Source organism: Anas acuta, chromosome 2, assembly GCF_963932015.1.
Source record: "Anas acuta chromosome 2, bAnaAcu1.1, whole genome shotgun sequence".
Taxonomy (NCBI): Eukaryota; Metazoa; Chordata; class Aves; order Anseriformes; family Anatidae; genus Anas; species Anas acuta.
The window spans coordinates 52,779,346-52,798,025 of NC_088980.1; the positions used below are offsets into that span (position 1 = coordinate 52,779,346).

Sequence of the window (18,680 nt, forward strand, 5' to 3'; positions counted from 1 at the left end):
TCCGAGATGCTCCCCGCGAAGCGAGCGCAGCGTAAGGGAGTAAAAGAGCGAGCAAAGAGGTGGGCCGTGGGTGCACCACGATGCCGTCAGGTGAAAAGAAAACTCACAAGAGCATGTCCAGGCTGTTTCGTCTAAGAAAAAACAGCACAGAACTCGAAGACGAAAAATACCATACAAATACATCCGGTCAGATGTCACTGATGGATTTGTAATAAAAAGCCATCATCCCATTAACGTCAACATCCCCTTTTTGCCACTTTCTCATGGCTAACAAAACAGGAATAGCGGGGAAGGGGGAAGATTTCAACACTGATTTACACTTCTCTTAGACTGCCAACTTTCCTCTTTCTCACACAGAGGTTTTAAGTGAGAACAACCCTACTGCCTGCACCTTTGTAACACAGTCGCTCCTACAGGTCTTCCGAGTGCACGAAATAGGAAAAAAATGCAAATGATCCCTGATAATTCAGGCTCAGAGCCAGTAACGTTCAACAGATAGAAGAAATAAAAGTAACCTCTCTGGGTGCCTCTGTTCCAGGACGGAGATACTTTTCTTTGGCGGAAGCTGTTATGCAAAAAATGCAGCTTAGCCACGAGGAGAGACGAGGAGCCTCCGTCATATCTGAGGAACCAGAGCTCACTGATAACTTCTTGAAGATAAGAACAAGAAGATCAAGGGCTGTGCCCCCAGTCAACATGCAGATGTCCCCCCACAGGTGATGGCCACGGCCCTTCTGCAAACAGGGAGCTGAAAAGGGTCCCCAAAGCTGCGAGGCCCGAAGCTCAGCAGTGCCAAAACCGGGTGCTGAGGTTCTGTGTGTGTGCAACAAGTGGAGGATAAACCTCCTGAGGAGACAGCTCTGCGGGCAGCAGCTTCACCAAACGCCAGCAGAAAGGCTGGACCCTTGGCGGAGACTTTTCAGGTGGCAGCAGCAACCCCAGGGTCCTGTGGCCATCCGGCTGCCAACCTGCTCGGGGCTCTCGGGGCCAGGAGAGCAGGAGCGGTGAGCCGGGGCCGCACGGACAGCCGGCCGTGCACACGAACAATGCCATCACGTGAGCCTCGCTTCCTTAGGAAGCCAGCCCAGAACCCACCCTTAACCTTCTCCCCATTTCCAGCGCAGCCACATCTTTTGTGCTCCTGATGCAACGTGAAGCACGGCGCTATGAAACAAAGGCACTATTGACTAGGGTTTTTTTTTTTCTTTTTTTTTTCAGGATTACGATGACTACACGGGCTTACAGCAGAGATTTCAGCGATTTCAACACCGAACACTCAGTAACAGGAGCACCGCTTGGCAATCCATCCAGAGATTACCTGTTGAAACATTAATGGCAAACACCTTTTGATGTGGGCTGCTTTATGTGGTGCAAAAGCCAGCACCGTAATTATGCATTTCCTTTCGGTGAACCTGGTATTTAAACCTGCACTGCTACGGTGGGGTGGGGTGTGTGTGTGTGTGTGTGTGTGTGCGCCCTGCAGGAAATACTCCACAGCTGAGTCTGCGATTTACCCGGGTAGCTGCACGTAGTAAATCTGCAAAAGGGACCTCCGCCGCTTCATTCATTGTGCACCGAGCAGAGGGCTCAAACAATTGCCACGCTTGAGACAAATGCCAGCGTGAGTCACCCCAGCCGGAGTGCAAACATGTTTGCCGGCGGGTGAGTCATGATATCACATCCTGAATTCACAAACCTGCCTATAAATAATAATTTCGGTGATTGTTGTACTCCTTTAACACAATGCAACCTGAAGCATGCCGCTGAAGCTACAAGCAACACGTTTTCCTCCTCATCCCTTTTTTCTTGGTCACATCCATCCACCTGTAGCAGTAAGCTGTCCGTGGTGACTGCAGTGGTAATTCTGTCAGTCATACTTAGCCAAACCCAAACGTGGCACCAGATGTGTGAGAAAGGAGAGCCATCACCCTCCTCCAAAAAAAAAGTAGTAGGAGACAAGCAAGCCCAAAGCATGGACCTGCTGCTTGTTGTATTTGCCTTGCCTACGAGCGCTTCTTTGATGCCCTACTTCTGACATGCTTTGGCATGCTCAGCATTCGGGTGAGAGGAACATTGTGCTGCTGTGGGACAGAGACAGCGGAGAACAGGACGAGAAATGCCTCAGGAGAGGTGCTGGAGCACTGATGTTGCAGAGAGGCCGCGGCAGCACAGCGGGCACCGCGTCCACGGGGAGCAGAAGCGTGGCCCCGCTGCCAGGAGCTCTCCGGCTGGGCGCAGCACGAGAGCACACCTGGTGACAAAATTAACACACCGCAGTAATTGGCAGCAATAACCCACGGCTGCCTTTAATTCGGGGAGGCAGCTGAATCAGAAAAGCCACGTAAGGGCCTTTTCAAACAGGGCTGAAGTTAAGTACATGACTGAATTTGCTCTGAAGTGCACTGATAAAAACGTGTGAAATCTCTGCAAGTGAGGCAAAAATTAAAAAAAGACTTTGTGTAAGGTTTTGGGGGTGGGAGGGGTTCTAACTTGGCTCTCAGTTAGGAATTGGTTCTCCTTTTACACAACAGAATTCACACACACACAGATCTCCTCACGTTAAATCAAGACAGTCTTGCCTTCCCCTAATTGTTTGGTGGAGTAACCGCTCCAAAGTTCATTCCCGATACCTTTCTCAGGCAAAATAAAAGGCCTTTTAGAAAAATTTTATTGCTAAAACAATGAAATTCTCCTGGGAATGACTTCGTTATGGAAATGAAGTGACAGCTCCTTTTATCTAGCCAAGCAGCAAGTCTGCATTTATAAAAGGCATTCTGTGCACAAAGTACAGTGAGTGGGAGGACACGAAAATGCTATTTTTAATCCCGATTTCAGCGTTCCTCCCATACAGATCTCCTGGAATAATAACAGCAACAACAATAACGATAATTAATAATGCCAAAAAAGGAGTATCATCTCAAAGGTGACTGTCATGTGAGAAAGGGAATCGTAGTTAACGACTTAGAGGATTTAGGGACAAATGTAAGGTTCTTTCAGATACGCTGGCACTGATCCATGGGTTTCACGGGGTTTGAGATTTGCCCCCCTAAATTTTACACTGTAACGTAAAAAAAATACGAAGCAATGAAGTTATTACTGTATGCAACATATGCTTTATCTCTACCATTTATTTTCCTGCACCAACTGAGCCTTTCAGAAATGCAGCTGTACTTGAAGTTAGCAGTGGAGCTGAGGCCGTTGCTGTTTGGATACGCGACCGTCACACCTTTCAGATTTGGGGACAAAAGAAAAACCTCAGGGCCAAGCAAAGTTTTCAAACGCACTGAAAACAAGGGCAGAATGCAGGCTTGGGCCCAAAGCTTGACAAAGACCCCAAAAAGAGGATCCCTACCAGGAATAGGCTGGCTTCAGCGGGCCTGGTGTGTCGGTATCCAAGGGCAGAAGTTAGCCCTGGTTATTGGAAGATCGCTATTCAGTTGGGATATCATCTACCAGGGGTAATTAGGACAAGCCTTTGGATTTCACACCTAATAAAAACAAACAAGAGCGAGCAGGCAGTGACAAAAGGCACAAGACGCACGAGCACGCCGAGGCGCAACTCCAAACCTGCTGGTGTGATCGTGTGTGGAGTAGCCCCACCACTGGAAAGCCCCCGTTTCACCCAAATTGGAGCGATCTGGAGGGAGTTGACACGTGCCATCTCTGTGGCTCACAGCTCAGGATCCAGAGCATCCAGGGCACGAGCGTGCACGCTCAGCACTGGCCTTGTCCAAGGGATTTTCCCCCAGGACTCCAGTCCCGTTTTGGCCATGCACAACCCTCACCGGCAGCAGCACGGCCCATGCACGCTCCAGCGCCCTTGGCACGCTGCCTCCCCCGTGAAACACGCACCAGGCGCCTGCTCAGGTAGGATCTGCTTCCAAAAGCTGTCGCTTTCAGACCGTGCAGGGCACGCTTGGAGGCGCTTCCGCTCCCTCGCCACCCTACAGGATAAATTTCCATGCCGTTAACCTTTATTTGCCTTTTATGCGGCAAAATGCAAGCATATTAAAATATACGGCTCCAATTAGGTGCTTTGATCACCTCCAGCTGCTGCATGGGAGAAAATGCGGTGGTATCAGAGGGAAAAACCAAGAGCGTAGGGCTGGAAGAAGTTCGCCCCCTTCTCCTTTTTTGTCCACTGCTCGCTGCCAAATGTGCTCGCTGCTGGTCACTTGCCGAGCTCACTGCCAGCGAAATGCTGGGCTGGGCACATCACCAGCATTTAACCCTCAATAAAAGTAAATCGCAGGAATACTTAGCGCTCATTCAGGCTTCTGCATATTACAAACACCGTAAAAAAAATAATAAATAAGAGCACACTCACGCCGTAACAGCCCTGCAAGGTAAGCTGAGCATTATTCATGCCTTATGCAAAGGGGAATTTCACTGGAGAAGGGATAATTGACCTGCCCAAAGCTATGCAACACAGGTGCTCCTGTTTCCTGGTCCTCCGCGTACTCCAACAGACCGGTTTCAGCCCTTCCTGAGAGCTTCAGTGAGTCAGACTCCTGCCTTCCCTTCTGCCTCTCTCTGCAGCTGAAGGAAGTGAGGAGCAGCTCCCTGCACCCGGGGGCACGGGCTGCACGTGGGGAGCGTGAGTGGTCCCGTGCTGTATGGAGCAGCAGCAGCGATAGGAGTGGCAGCCCTCCTGTTTCCACCTCCCTGTGGGCAGCAGGGAGGAGCTACAGAGAAGAATTTGGTCTGCAGGACCATCGTGAGCTCTTTCACACCACATTTCAGTCTCTGTGGATGCCTTCTCGTCCTGGAGCAAGGACAGAACGGGACTTTGACATGGATGTATACTGTGTGTATTCCCTCTCCTTTCCCTTTAACTGCAAAAAAAGGCTCGGCCTGAACAACCAAAGGTTTTATCCTGGATGTCAGTGGGCAATGTGAATACTGGCAAAGCTCATCTCAGTTGGCAAACCAAGTAAGCCCTACCTTTGGTCAACGCGGTTAGACTGGAAAAGCACTTGGACGTGTGGATCAGCTACGACAAGGCTCCAGCGGAGGGGTTCATCTCACCCAACCTCCCACTTTTACCCACGTTGAGTTGGGTCGGGGCCAACGCGGGGTAACCAGATCCTCAGCCTGAGCTGCAGGTTTTGGCTGCACCGAAGCATCAGCTCGAGCCAAAGCCGCTTTGTCTACCTCACCCGAGAGCGCTCTCGGCCCTGCAGATGAGCAGATGAGCTCGGTGGTTTAGGGGGATTAGCTGTGCTGAACGGCTCTGCTCCAGCCACTTCTCATGTCCGCAGCACTCGGCCTTCGGTCAGCACTGATCTCACGTTCAGCTGCCCCGAGAGGTTTTGCTGCAGCTGCCTGAGGACAACCACGAGCTGTCCCCAGGCCTCGGAGGAAAGATGAGCTTGCAGCTCAAGCTGGGTGGGCATCCCGAGGGGCTGAGTGAGCCCAAAGTGTCTGCAAAGTGTCCCCTTTCTCTAACACCTAGGTTCTGGGTTGGCTTGCCACTGTCATTTGCGACCAGGATGACAAACAGCACTAAAAGGTGTTTTGGGTAAGAACACCTTTTTTTTAAGCACTGCGTGCAGCAAAGCAGTGCTTAAACCGGCACAGGCACGGCGTGCTCCTGATGCCACCTACCTTAGCCACTTGTCTTAGGCTGCGAAGAGCAGCCTGGGCCCTGCCAGAGCCCCTAGCACCGGAGCAGCCTCGGTTCTGGCAAATTTCTCAAATTTCTACCCGAAGGAGACGGATCGCATCTTCCCGGGGACAGCGCAGGCGGCGCGCAGCCGCTCCTCCCGAAGGCAGCAGGCAGCGAGTGCTGGGTAACATCATCGGCGTGAAGTTGTAACAATGTGGGAGAATGTGGCAATTCATGGAAAATGTCATCGACCAAAAGGCAATTAGCAGCGAGCCTAAATGCAGAAGCAGAAGGGAGTGGTTTCCTAACAAAACAAGCCTTGTTAAAAAATAAAGGAGGAAAAAAAAGAAAAAAAAACCTCCTCAACCTTGCTTTCCTCAAAAAAAGCAGCATTCTCAGGAGACTGAAAGCATTTGAAAAAATACTTCTGGGAAGCTTTCTGTAAAGATTATTCTTTACAGACAGATTTGGCAGCCCTTTCTGCTCTGTCTCCTAATGCTGTTGAGCATAACTATGTTAAGTCAATAAGCAAAGCCACTCAAAGTTTTTTTTTTTGAGGTTTTCTAGGCCAAGAGAGGAAGCAGTGAGATAGGAAAGTTTTCAGAAGTGGGAGTTGTGCCTGCCTTGCTTCTAATTGTAGTGAAACTGTCAACCTCTGCGTTGTGTTTCAAGACTTTACACTTCAAAATCATTCCCTCTGTGCTTTGAATTGCTATACTTTTAAGCTAACTACTTCTAAAAGTGCTGTTTAAAAAAAAATGACATCTTCAACCACATTTAACATTGTGAATAAATCTGAATTTGCAAAGTCTCATTGGGTCCCTGCAAAAGTGCAGATTTTTTTTTTTTTATCACACTTGACAGCCAATCTCTTGGAAATGATTTGTGCAGAAATCTAGCTTAAATTACTTCATATCAAGGCATTTAAGAGAAAATGTGTTTTTCTTTGTTATAAGCTAAAAATAATGGTGTCCTTTTTACCTCAGATTAAGAAAAAAAAAGCAACAACACCCAACAACCACACTGAAGCAGCAAGCAGCATTGAAACCAATTAGTAATCTCACAACCTAAAAGCCTACCTACGTGCAGGCATGTGTTAATCGCATTTCAGAATGAGCTTCAGACACACGTGGCCAAAAAAAAAGTGCAGCAGGATGAATTGCTTTATCTCCTGCACGCAGCCAGAAGAGAACACGGGTCCGTGTACTACGGTGAGAGTGATGGGTGGGTGTTCAGGGCCCTTGCAAAGATGTTCCCTGCTCCTGAGCCCAGGGAATCGCTCCAATCTATGCCAGAATGGTAAATCCACAGATAAGCCAACGTGCTGCATTTCTCCTTGCTGCCCGGACTTGCTATCCAGCAAGGAGAGAGATACCTGCAGAGCGGGGAGCCGAGGGAGCCCAGCACTCTCCAAGTCTCCCTGCGGATATTTGAGTTTTAGGGTAATTGGGAGGCCACGCTCCTTTCACGCCATCATGAAATAGAGTATTCACGTTGCTTGGGCTTTGCTGATTTTAAAATACGCAGGCTAATTTCAGGAGAGTAAAGACAGTTAGTTTCAGTACAACTTGGGTGTGTTCACAGCCCATTGCTCAACGCAGTTAACCCAATTCAGGGTAAGTGCTTACTGCTAAATAGTCGGGGCGATGGCAAACAAGCATGGAAAGCAGCTCAGAGTGCTGGCTGAGGGAGATAGGGACACTGCAAGCCTCGGTGAGGTCCTACCTGCTAGCTAGTGTGACAGTGCCCAGCACAAGGAAGTCCCAAGACTGACCTGGGTCCCTGCATAACTCTCTCCCCCTCCAGAAAACGACAGCATACCTTGTGGGGCTGAACAACTTTGAAGCATTATCTCGAGGTCTGCCAAAGTTCGAGCTGTTCCAGATGCCAGGTTACAACTTAAGCTCATCTATTTTTCATATCCTTCTCCCGGCCTCTCGTTTCTCTGGCCTGAAGGAGGACAGCAGCGTTTCACCCCAGCGAGAAGCTCACAAACGAATGACTCCCCCTCGCAGCAGTGAGGCTGCACCAGCTGCTTGCTGAGGAGGTCCCACCCCACTCTTTGCTCACCGCCTTGGCTGGGTCAGGCTGAGGTGCTACAATTCCTGCAGCAGCTCTGAGTAACCAGCCAGCGCCCAGCCCCAGCCCCGTTTCCCCACGAGGATGCTGCCCTCTGCATGCCGCCCCGCCAGCATTCAGCTCGGGCTCTGGGGTGCCACGTGCCCGCCGCACCGCCCCGGCAAACAGCCCCATCAGATCGTTCCCACAGCACGCACATCTCTTCCTGGCTTGCCGCAAGGTGAGTGCACAGTTTTTGCTAGCCTTGCACTTTTTTTTTTCCCCTCTCCGCGTCATGTATGTGAATCTCTCCCGTTTCCCAGCACCAAGGAGTTAAGGGAAGAAAGAGGTACCGCGGCATGTGCTTCGTGCAAGGGTAAGTGGGTTGGCCAGCTATCAAAGCAGATTGTTAAATACTGCAGCGAGCTCCTGATTTTTTTTTCCCCCGACTGCAATAAACGTAAGGACTTAATGTGGCCGTAAATTTCAACCTAGACCACATCTGCTGATAAAGCAAAGTCTTTGTACTTGCACAACTGCCGTTGACGGTACACAAAATACTTAAATTTCATGAAATTCTCCTACATTCAAAAGCTGACCTGCAGTCAGCCCGAGGCGGCCAGCGTGAACTGCACGCTCAGCAGAACTGCACATTAAAGACAGGGGGGAAACGGAGCCTGTGTTATACTACTAAATGAGACTGCTAAGAAAGTGGATCGTTTGTGCAACTGCTAAGCTCCTGGAGTATTTCGGGCACCACTTCACCGCACCAGATTAAACCATTTCTGCCCTGGTTCCCATCCGACAGGCAGCGCCGGGTGACGGTCGCGTCGCTTGTCTCCTTCCTCGCAGGCACGGGCAGAAGTGGGGGCTGCAAGACTCTGCCACGCTCTGCTGTGAAACCTCTCCTTGGAATTAATTGAGGCTACCCGGCTATTTGAGGCGTTTTACACTCCTGCAATTGCACTAATAGCCTGGAAGAGAGCGTGTGCGTTGATGTACGTTGTTTCTTCTCCTGGTCTCTTGGGAAACTTGAGCTGTAGACTTTGGCCATCAGCATTCACGCTACTTTACAGAAGATAACTGAATTCTGATACTGTGATCTAATTTTAACTTAATTCTTGGCAAGATGCTCTCTCCTTATGCGCATACATGTCAGACACGGATTCTGTTCCAGCAGCGTTCCCTCGATTAATTATTACCAAACCATTTGAAGGTTTCTCCACCGCAAGCCAGGTGTCAGCAGCTGGGACCTACCTAACAGGGCTCTGTCCCTAAGCAGTTTCACTTTGCATGGCCTAAGTGACCTTGGACCAGCGAACTTCCTCGTTGGCTCATGCCCGGCTCTAAACTCCCCAGAGGAAGGTAACCCCGAGCAGCACCTCTCCCAAACCCACAAATCTCCTTCTTGAGATCCCTTCCCATTGCAAGGCTGCCCTAACTGCCCCACAGGCGTGAAATCCATCCCGGGATGTGACAAGCAACTCTTTCTACCATCTGTATTATCATTATTGCTCTGAAAAAAAAACAACAAACTATTAATAACAGCAAAATGATCTCATTTACACTGCTAGCAAATCTAATTTTCATATGTATAATCAACAGGACTCTGCATACAAACAGACGGTTACTCTTTCATCCTGGGCTTGGAGACACGAAAAAGGAAGTGTGTTTCATAGCTGGCCCCATGGCATCTACACCTCCTCCTGCAACCTCGAGTTAAGCAGAAGTCTGCGGCATCCCAGCTGCTTTTCAGTTATCCAGTACTTTCCCAACCCGGGACTAGTTTTGTTTTAAAAACCAGCCTCTGATACAAAGTTGTAAAGACCTGACTGTGTCTACTTCATGCACAAGGATCAATCGAGAATTTTGGCTGCTTCAAGCTCAGAACTTGTGAATCCCATGCAGGGGGGACTTTCGGCAAGGCGAGCTCACCTTGTCATTGAAGGTACGTCCTGAGCAATGCTCAGTGCCTGACAGAGAGGTGGGAAGCTGCAGCCTGTCCCGGCCGAGCCACAAAGCAACCCAAACCTGACGGTCTAAAAACATGGAGATCTGTCCACACACCATGGTAACGTGAGCCGCTTCTCCTCAGGTGTTTCACAGACACTCAAGCTATTAGTGACAGCGTTACCGAAATACAGGCTGGTTCTGCAATGTGGATTGGGAGGCGTCCCAACCTTCTGGGATTATTATCCTTGATTTCAAATGAGCCTCTTTTGGAAGTGCTTGGTATTAACACACCAGTGCTTTGTCACAAAGACACATATCAGAGATGTGATTTCTAGCAAAAGCTGAAATCACGGAAGTTTTATTTGCATATAGTGTCAGAGCTGCTTTGGAAACAGACTCTTCAGTTACCTGCGGTGTTTGGAGGAACTTGCAGCTGCAGAAAGAAAAGAGCATTTTTCCTCCATCTATTACTCTCCTTCACCACGGGCCAAATTCTGCTCTCGCATCCAGTGCCACTTCAGCAGCATGGCCTGGGACCAAACCCAGAGTGATGCAACACAATTGCCTTCTAAGAAATCATAGAGTCACAGCATCATGAGGGTTGGAAAAGCCCTCCAAGATCATCTGGTCCAACCATCCCCTACCACCAAAGTCACCCACTAAACCACGTCCCTAAGCACCCTGTCCAACCTTTCCTTGAACACCCCCAGGGATGGAGACTCCAATGAAATTCAGTGTATGCTGTTCAAATACTAGATCACATTTGCTATATTAAAATAGCAAATTCATCAATTTCTTGGAATCGGCCGCAGTCCGGATGACGCAGCATTCCAGCGCTCGGCTCCTTCTGGCCGCAAATGCATCCTTAGAGGTCTGAAAACTCAGCTCCAACTGGAGTTGGCCCAAGCGTCCAGCGCTGGCATGGGACCCAGCGCAGCGCCAGAGCATGTCAGTAACTAACCCAACAGCCCGGGAGACGTTTTCAGGAACCCTGTGCAGAAAGCACCTCTGCCAACAAGGTTCAGCGAGCTTTCTGCCGGGGAGGCGAGCAGACGGATCGGATGTCAGCCGGTGTGTTTATCTTCTGCAAACACCCAACCGCCTTTCAAATAACATCTAACAGGGCAGATTACTGCTCTAATGCTAATGGAAACTGATCAAAAGGCCCCAGATTACTTGGCTGCCTTGCCTTAAAAACTTTCCCTGCTTTAGTTTCCATGCAAAATACATCAAAGGAGGATGCCCATCAACGGGGACCCTGTAGACTCAGCATGAATGGAAATGAGGGAAACTACACTCAAAACTGGGTTGTAGGTAAGAAACATCAGAAACCCCCCAGCCTAATTTAAGGGTTAGCCCCATGCATTTTCACAAGAGCTGCTTTGGAAAATAAGAGTCAGGGACCTGCTCCATCCAGCACATTTGAAAATGTTGTTCCTTATCTACAAAAGGATTTTTTTCCTCAGTTTCCACCACGGTTCATTTGGCTGGAAACAAAAGTGGCTGGCACACTAGCGTAAAAAAAAAGGCACAAGTAAACACTGTCACTTTAAGCACTTGGAGCGAAGATAAACAGCAATGGTCAAACTTCACCCAGCCAGCTGGGCTTTGAAGGGACGAAGGCTGGGGACCACCTGGACTGAAGCTTCCACAGTTCCAAGGCAGAACAAATATTTCTTTGTGTCTGAAGACTTTTTAGCGAACGCGCAGGGTGACGACAGAGCAGGACAGAGATGCCTGTTAACAAAGCCAGCAACAATTACGGCTACGTCTAAGAATCGACAAGAAAAACACATACCGGCGTATTCCAAAGGCATTCGCTCACAAAGCAAACTCAATCCGCGCAAGCCCCAGCAGAGAAACCCGATAGCATCTCCTGATTTACGACCTCTCAGCAGGTTGTACTGGGTCCTCCAGATTCCGGGCTTGCCTTGGAAAGCAATTAAGTTTCTAGCACTTCTGGGAGCGACAAAAGCTCTCGCTAGGAGAAAACCTGCACGCTGCACTCTCGCTGAGTCTGCAGCCTGGCAGACGGAGACAACGGCACCGAGAGGTGCGAACTTCCCCCACTTGACTCGTTGGGGAGTGCGGGTACGTGCAGGGCCACCTAGAACTGCTCCTTTGTCCTGCGTCCAAGCAGCCAGCTGGGGCTGGGGCTCCGAGGACATTTGCAGAGCCCCCTCTCAACCAGGAAAGAAAAATCCCTTTCCTCACCAGGAAGCTGTGCAAGCGCAGCCAGCGCGAACCGTTCCAATTACTCAGCAAGACCGAGTCCCCTTCCTTACGCCACAGCGTGCCCAAAAACCGTGACGAAACCGAGGCCCTGCTGCGCTGGGCTCTGTGCAAACACACATTAGGAGGCAGCACCTGCTCCATGCGGTGCACATTTTCTGCGGAGTAAGCCGTACCTAAGGTAACGCCAGGGCACGGAGCACGTGTACGAGCAGCGCCTCACATAACCCAGGACGAACGCTGCCTCTGAATTACCGTAGCACGGCAGCTCCGTCGGGTCGAAAACAGATGGGTGATAGGTCCCCGGGTGAATGAAAGGGCTCCCAGCAGCAAAAACACCGCGACGCCTGCACAAGGACAGCCCAAAGCAGCTCCCCAGCACCGTGCTGCTTCTCCTTTTACTACAGCCACAGACAGATCTTGTGAGGACAGAGCTAGAGCGGGGCTGACGAAGGCGGCACGCTGCAGCGGCTGCCCGAGCCGCCTCTGCCTCACCGCAAGGCACAAGGGCACAGGCAGGGCAGGCAGCAGGGGGCTGCTGTCACGCTGAGGGCTCCCAGGCAGTTTGTTCTGTGGTGAACGTGCGAAGATCGGCGCTTTCTCACCTGCCGGCTGACTTGTGTGCCTCAGACTCTGCCTGCCTGCTTGTCAGAGCTGCTGAATGCTCCTCGCTCCAGGTGAAATCCGCCGGGGCAGTGCATGCTCAGCGCCTCGGGAAGCTGCCAGCAGGCCCTCTGGTCCTTTTCATTTCTCACTTATTGGGGTATCCGTTTCCTCTGCCACACAGCAAGACACCCAACTCCTTGAACGAGCTCAGTGGAAGCACGAGACGCAGATCCTTTCACCTCTTCAACGTTTTCAAAATGATTTAAGCCTAGTTATGAGAGCTCACCTGGCTCTGCTTCCTCGCCGATAACATCTCTGGTTTCACGGCCGTATTTTCTTCTACCTTTTGCTCACCCATTGCTGTGCAAGGGCTTACAAATACAATACTTCCAATTTCTGCCAAGTTTGGCAGAGAATAAGTTAGAAAAAAACATTCTCCCTCTTATCTCCTTTGGCTGAAGTCGCAGTCATTTTTAACAACCAGAGGGAAGCGCTTTGGGAGACAGAAACATGTTTAAAGAAGCACGCAGACAGAAGTGCAAGACGCTCGAATGTCCTTTAAGCCCTCATTAAAGCGCTCCAAAGTCTTTGGACAGAAAGCACCGAGCCACTGCAGGCTTGGTCACGAACAGTTCATTACATACACAAAGATACACAGACCCGTCAGAAGTGCTACGTTTGCAAAATTACGAGCTAAAAGGCAAGGAAATACCAGGAAAATGGCCAATTACGCAACGCTTCATCTTCTTGTTTAATTTTACGATCGCAGTGTTTTTTTCCACAGGAAATGGTGCCACTCATTGTATAGTAGGGCTGGTGTTACTGAATAAGCAGTACTCGGCGTTTTGCTTCATTCTCGCTGTTAAAATCGGTCCCAAGCCTTTTTTATATCTCTGCTTCAAGCCGTGCTTTAAAGACAGAACAAGCAATTCCCTCATAGGTTATTTTCTGGCTGTCACCACATTATCTAACTGCTTGATATACTAAAATTAGTCCTCGTTCACAACACCCCTGTGAGAAGAGTTTTTTTCCTCCCCATCGCACAGACTCCGAGAGCTTGAGGTTGTGGACAAAGGTCCCTTCCAAACCCAGCTATGCCATTTGAAGAGGTTTTCCTCCCACACACACGCTCGGCACCAGCTGCCCCTCTTCCTGTGATGACTGTCTCCCTTCAGAAGCGCTAGCAGGCTGGTATAAAAGCGTTTTGCAATCCCTTATGGTGAAAATAAACTGAAGAGGCTACAAATTACTCTTTACTCTCTCCTGTGCTACCCCAGTTTTGCCTCCACCCGGCAGGGGAGCATTCACCTCCCCAGGGCAGGCCCAAGAGGAGGTGCAGGGAGCACGCGGGAGCTTGTGCTGAGATGGGCACCACCAGGGAGCCCCAGCCCTGGAGGTGCTCAAGGCCAGGCTGGATGGGGCTTTGGGCAGCCTGGGCTGGTGGGAGGTGTCCCTGCCCATGGCAGGGGGGTGGCACTGGGTGGTCTTCAAGGTCCCTTCCAACCCGAACTGTTCTGTGGCTCTGTTACCACACGAGATATTTCTGCCAGCCAGATACCTCTGGGATCCTCTCGGAGGTTATTTCACCACCACAGAGTGGCACATTATCAAACCAAGCCAAGACAAGGTGCCACGTTATCAAGCCAAGCCCTTCAGCTTTAAAACACAGCACACTCACTGCAGCTCTTCCTAACGACCCCCTGCTGTGCAACCACAAAAATGACACATCTCTGAGTTTACAAACTGACCTATTAGAGGAAGCTTTTCCTGCAAATGAGAGGCAGATCCCTAACACCAGGGCACCCCCACAGCCAAATTTCAAATGCACATCCCCGAGAGTAAAGGTGCTACACAGCTACTCAATGAAACATCTGGCCTATTTTTAAAAAGGGTATAAAAAGTGATTTTCTGTAGCTTGTTCTCAAGACAACCTGAATCATTCATGCTGAAATGTAAAAAAAAAAACAACTTGAAACAGCCACTGAGTTTGGAAAAATGTCTCTTCAAAAGGTTATCCTGGAAAAAATACTACATGTTGTGCAGTGCTGATTGCAGGCAGTTCAACCTGCTTTTCTTACATTACCTGCTATTTCCTACAGTTATTACTGAGAAAGGCCCCTAAACAAATCCATGATGCAGAATAAAATTGAGAGATCATAAGCTCTAGCGGTGCCTGGACATATCTTGACAAAGAAATGCAGGCTCTAATAGAAATGATGCCTAATAGCGAAGCAATAGATGGTGAATGCAGAAGCCAAGTCATCGCTGTCTGCAGAAATTGTTTGATTCAGATAGGCAAGAGACAGGAAATCCAAGTGTCACAGTCACAGCCTATTTACAAAAATTAGGAGGAAGTGTTGATTGGTTTCTATAGACACAAACATTGATACTCACACTAGAATCAAACAATTACTCTTATCACTGCAAGCAGGGTCGAATGCTGATCATCATAGTTCAGCCATCCGACAGAAAGACAGCAAGAAAATCCTTTTGACACATAGCCTTCACCATACACGAGTCAGATGATTCAGCTGCCAGAAAGCAAATAAAATTACTTTAAAACAAACATTTTGGTCTTTCTTTATAAAAACATGTAGCTTTTCAGCAGATGACTCAAATGTGAAAACTTGTGGTCTTTGCTCCAGTAGCTGGGTCGGCTGTAGTCTGAGCTGCTATGTAAATGACTCAAGTGTTTTTCACCTGCTAGGGTGCGAGCTGCACTCCTGAACCCTCTGTAGAAGGGACCACCACTGCTGCTGAGCCACAGACGAGGAGGGCAGTGAGGTATGAAACTTCTTCTCCCCCACAGGGGACTTCCACAATGCGACAGACAGAGCAGTTGTAAAGGCACTTTCTCCTCACGTATGGCTTCTGAAACAGAACAAAAGGCCCATCTTACTAATTGTATTTAGCAAGCCACGAGCCAGCAGTGTGCCCTCGTAGCCAAGAAGGCCAATGGTGTCCTGGGCTGCATTCGGAAGAGTGTTGCCAGCAGGTCAAGGGAGGTGATCCTGCCCTTCTGCTCAGCCCTGGTGAGGCCACACCAGGAGTTGTGTCCAGTTCTGGGCTCCCCAGGACAAGAGGGACACGGACATCCCAGAGAGTCCAGCAGAGGGCTATGAAGATGATGAGGGGACTGAAGCATCTCTCTTATGAGGAAAGGCTGAGAGAGCTAAGCCTAGAGAAGGCTGAGAAGGGATCCCATCAATGTCTACAAATATCTTACGGGAGGGTGTCAAGACACTGGGGCTGGACTCTTTTCAGTGGTGCCCGAAGAAAGGCTGAGAAGCAGCAGACAGAAACTGAAACACAGAAGTTCCAGCTGAATGTAAGGAAAAACTTCGTTACTGTGAGGGTGTCCAAGCTGAACAGGTTGCCAAGAGAGATTGGTTGTAGTCTCCTTCTCTGGAGATATCCAAACCTGCCCAGATGCCATCCTGTGCAACATGCTCTATGTGACCCTACTTGAGCAGGGGATCGGACCAGATGATCTCCAGAGGTCCCTTCCAACCTCAACCATCCTGAGATGGCCATCTGAGATACGATGGCCTACATCTGCACCAGGAGAACAAGAGGTGTATCTGCCATACTTGTGTAACCACGATGAGAGCTCGAGCACAAAGAAAGCCTGTGCGTTTTGTTATCCCATCCAGACACAGATCTAACGTTACTGTATTGAGTTGCACTTCCTGGCTCTCACCCGTTTGAGTCAAACAAACACGTTCTGCGAACAATAATGCCTTGTTTTCTGCATTCCCCCATTATATGGGTCTGTAACATAGACCAATCTCCACTTTTTCCTCCACTGGACAGGTAAATAAACACTGGGAAGAACCAGAGCGCATGCAGTGCTGGCCAGGCTTTCCTGGTAACCCTAGTGAGAAGCAGGGAAGAAGGAAACCTTCCTCCAGCTAGAGATGAATGAATCCAAGCCAAACCAAGAGCGGTCCAGCAAACAGCCTCACGGTGGGAAGCCACCCAAATCCTTTCACTTCCAAGCAGAACTGCTAGAAGGAAGCGCAAACCAAGTCCAGAGAGATGTTTATTTTCTGAAAAAAGACGAGCTGTTCAGATCACAAGATGTACATGGGGATGGCCTGACTCTTATTTCATGGGGTGTACTGGAGTTAATGTTGATTTACATGGGTTTTGGATACACTACCTAACAACATCAACACCATCTCAGTGTCAGGCACTGCAGGAATGTCACTGGTTGAGGCAGGGAAGTCGTAACAACTCACCCTCCTTGTCATTAGTATCATCCTGATTTCCCCTTAAGTCTTCCAGGAAAAGCAGATACATGGATCTCTCATCTTGACAATTCATCCATTTCTAGACTGCACGGCAAGGCTCCATACTGATCCACTTTGGCTAGCAGAGCAGTAAACAAATGTGGAAAAAACCTCACTGAGTGCTGAAGAAATTCAGGGCAAGAAAATAACCCAGAAGTACCTGGACTGTGCCCAGGTCTCCTCACAGCTTTATGATGAAGACTGTTAAGAAGCAGAGGACATGCTTTGATTTTAAATACCCAACTTCTTAAGTGTAGCATGAAAGAAATGTGAGGTGTGAGGAAGATTACCATCAGCATCATTCAAAAGCAAGCACGCTGGAACAAATCCATTTGAGTTTATCTAGGTTGATGGAGCTGCATCACCTTACATCAGAGAGAATGTGCCTCGCTGCACCTCATGGAACACCGTTATTTAAGGTTCAGATGGTTACTGACTTTTCACAACAAATACCCTAGAATATTTGTAAGTTTGGGAAGGAAAATCTCAAGGGGCAGCCTACCCAGAAGTTGTGAGCCAGGCGCAGGACAGGAGATCAAAGAGCTCTGAAGAAAAGGGAGGTTTTCTGGAGTGAGGGCGAGCATCTGAGAAAAGCACTCTTGAGTTTGAGATCATGCTCACTGTGGTACGGGACGGGTCTGGGCTCTTCCACTCCTCCAGCTAACACAGAGCAGGTCTGAAGGAGGCGAATGGCATCACCTTTCATATGTGGAACACAAAGGTGGTCACAACTCCCTGATCACAGAAGACAGCCCTGGGTTTAGCCTCTGGCCTCCATGCTGTAAAGCAGTTCTGAAAAGATGTACAGAGAAAAGAGAAATCTGGGACAACTGACTTGTGTTTATTACACATATTTTTTTACTTCAGGTTTTGTTTTGTTTTTTTTGGTGTATGACATCCCTGGAAGAAATAGTTTGTGTAAAAGGGCCATTTGAAGGTCTGAGTTTTTTTACAACTGATATTTAAATTTGGAAGGTGAGTCAGCGATTGACAGAAGGAGAAAATAAAAAGGAATTTGCATAAATGTAAGCTGCACAGACAGGCACTGTTGATCTTTCTTTTTCTTTCTTTTTTTTTTTCTTTCTTATTTTTTAAATAACAAAACAATTCTACCCAGTGCAGAAAAGAAAGGCAAGGGCTAACTAAACTGCAAGTTAGAGGACTGGACTTTATGAGCTGATACACAGACTGAAGTCTGTTCCACAGCCCTGGGGCAAACTTCACTCTCTCTCTGAAGCAGTAATTTAGAAGCAGACACTGCTCAGTGACATGTCACTGTCTAGGAGTGCATAAATCCTGCTAGTCCGGGATGCAAGACAGCTGAGATAACTGAGCTGTGATCACGCTGGAAAAATGGGAGTGGGAAGAGCAACTGAGTGGCATCGGTACAAAACAAAAGCACAGGAGAAGGATTTGAACAGAAGGGTGATCTAGAGGACGGAATAGCTGCTTAGGATTTGGGAAACTGAAGTCAAAGCACGACATCACCAAGCTCTTACGTACTGCTGAGCTTGTCCTTTAGCCCTTCTGTACCTCATCTGCAAAACAGGGATAGCACCAGTTGCCTAACTCATATGCAGGTATGGGAATAAAAACATAAAGAAGAGCGGAGCACTCGAATGTCAGGCTCACAGCTCAGTGAAGAACGCTTCTCTACTCAACAGGAGCCTCCACATCCCAAAGAAATTTAATTTTTGAAGTGGTTGCACCACTTGCTTAAAAATGAAGCCACGTGCTTAATCTCTGGGCCAGAGAGCGAGACAGATTTTGTGTTTACTTTGGCGCTGAAGGACTAAAATGATTTCCTTGTTTTCATGATTTTCCCACAATTTCAATTATACACATCTAGATTTATTGCATACTTAAGAAATATTGTCGAAGGGAACACGTCCATAAAAGTTCTTATTTCATCCCCCTGAAACCTGCAATTC

General features: G+C 48.8%; 1 protein-coding gene across 15 annotated transcripts in view; it reads right to left on the reverse strand.

Moving 5' to 3' along the window:
- ATXN1 (ataxin 1) overlaps positions 1–18,680 on the reverse strand; it is a 196,213-nt gene that overhangs the window by 79,213 nt on the left and 98,320 nt on the right. For 2 of the 15 annotated variants that reach the window (XM_068674786.1, XM_068674788.1), the window contains one exon: positions 15,158–15,328. The exons of the other annotated variants lie outside the window; for them this stretch is intronic. The gene's annotated coding sequence lies outside the window, so the exon portion shown is untranslated. The remainder of the gene's footprint in view (positions 1–15,157; positions 15,329–18,680) is intronic. 15 annotated transcript variants of the gene reach the window in all.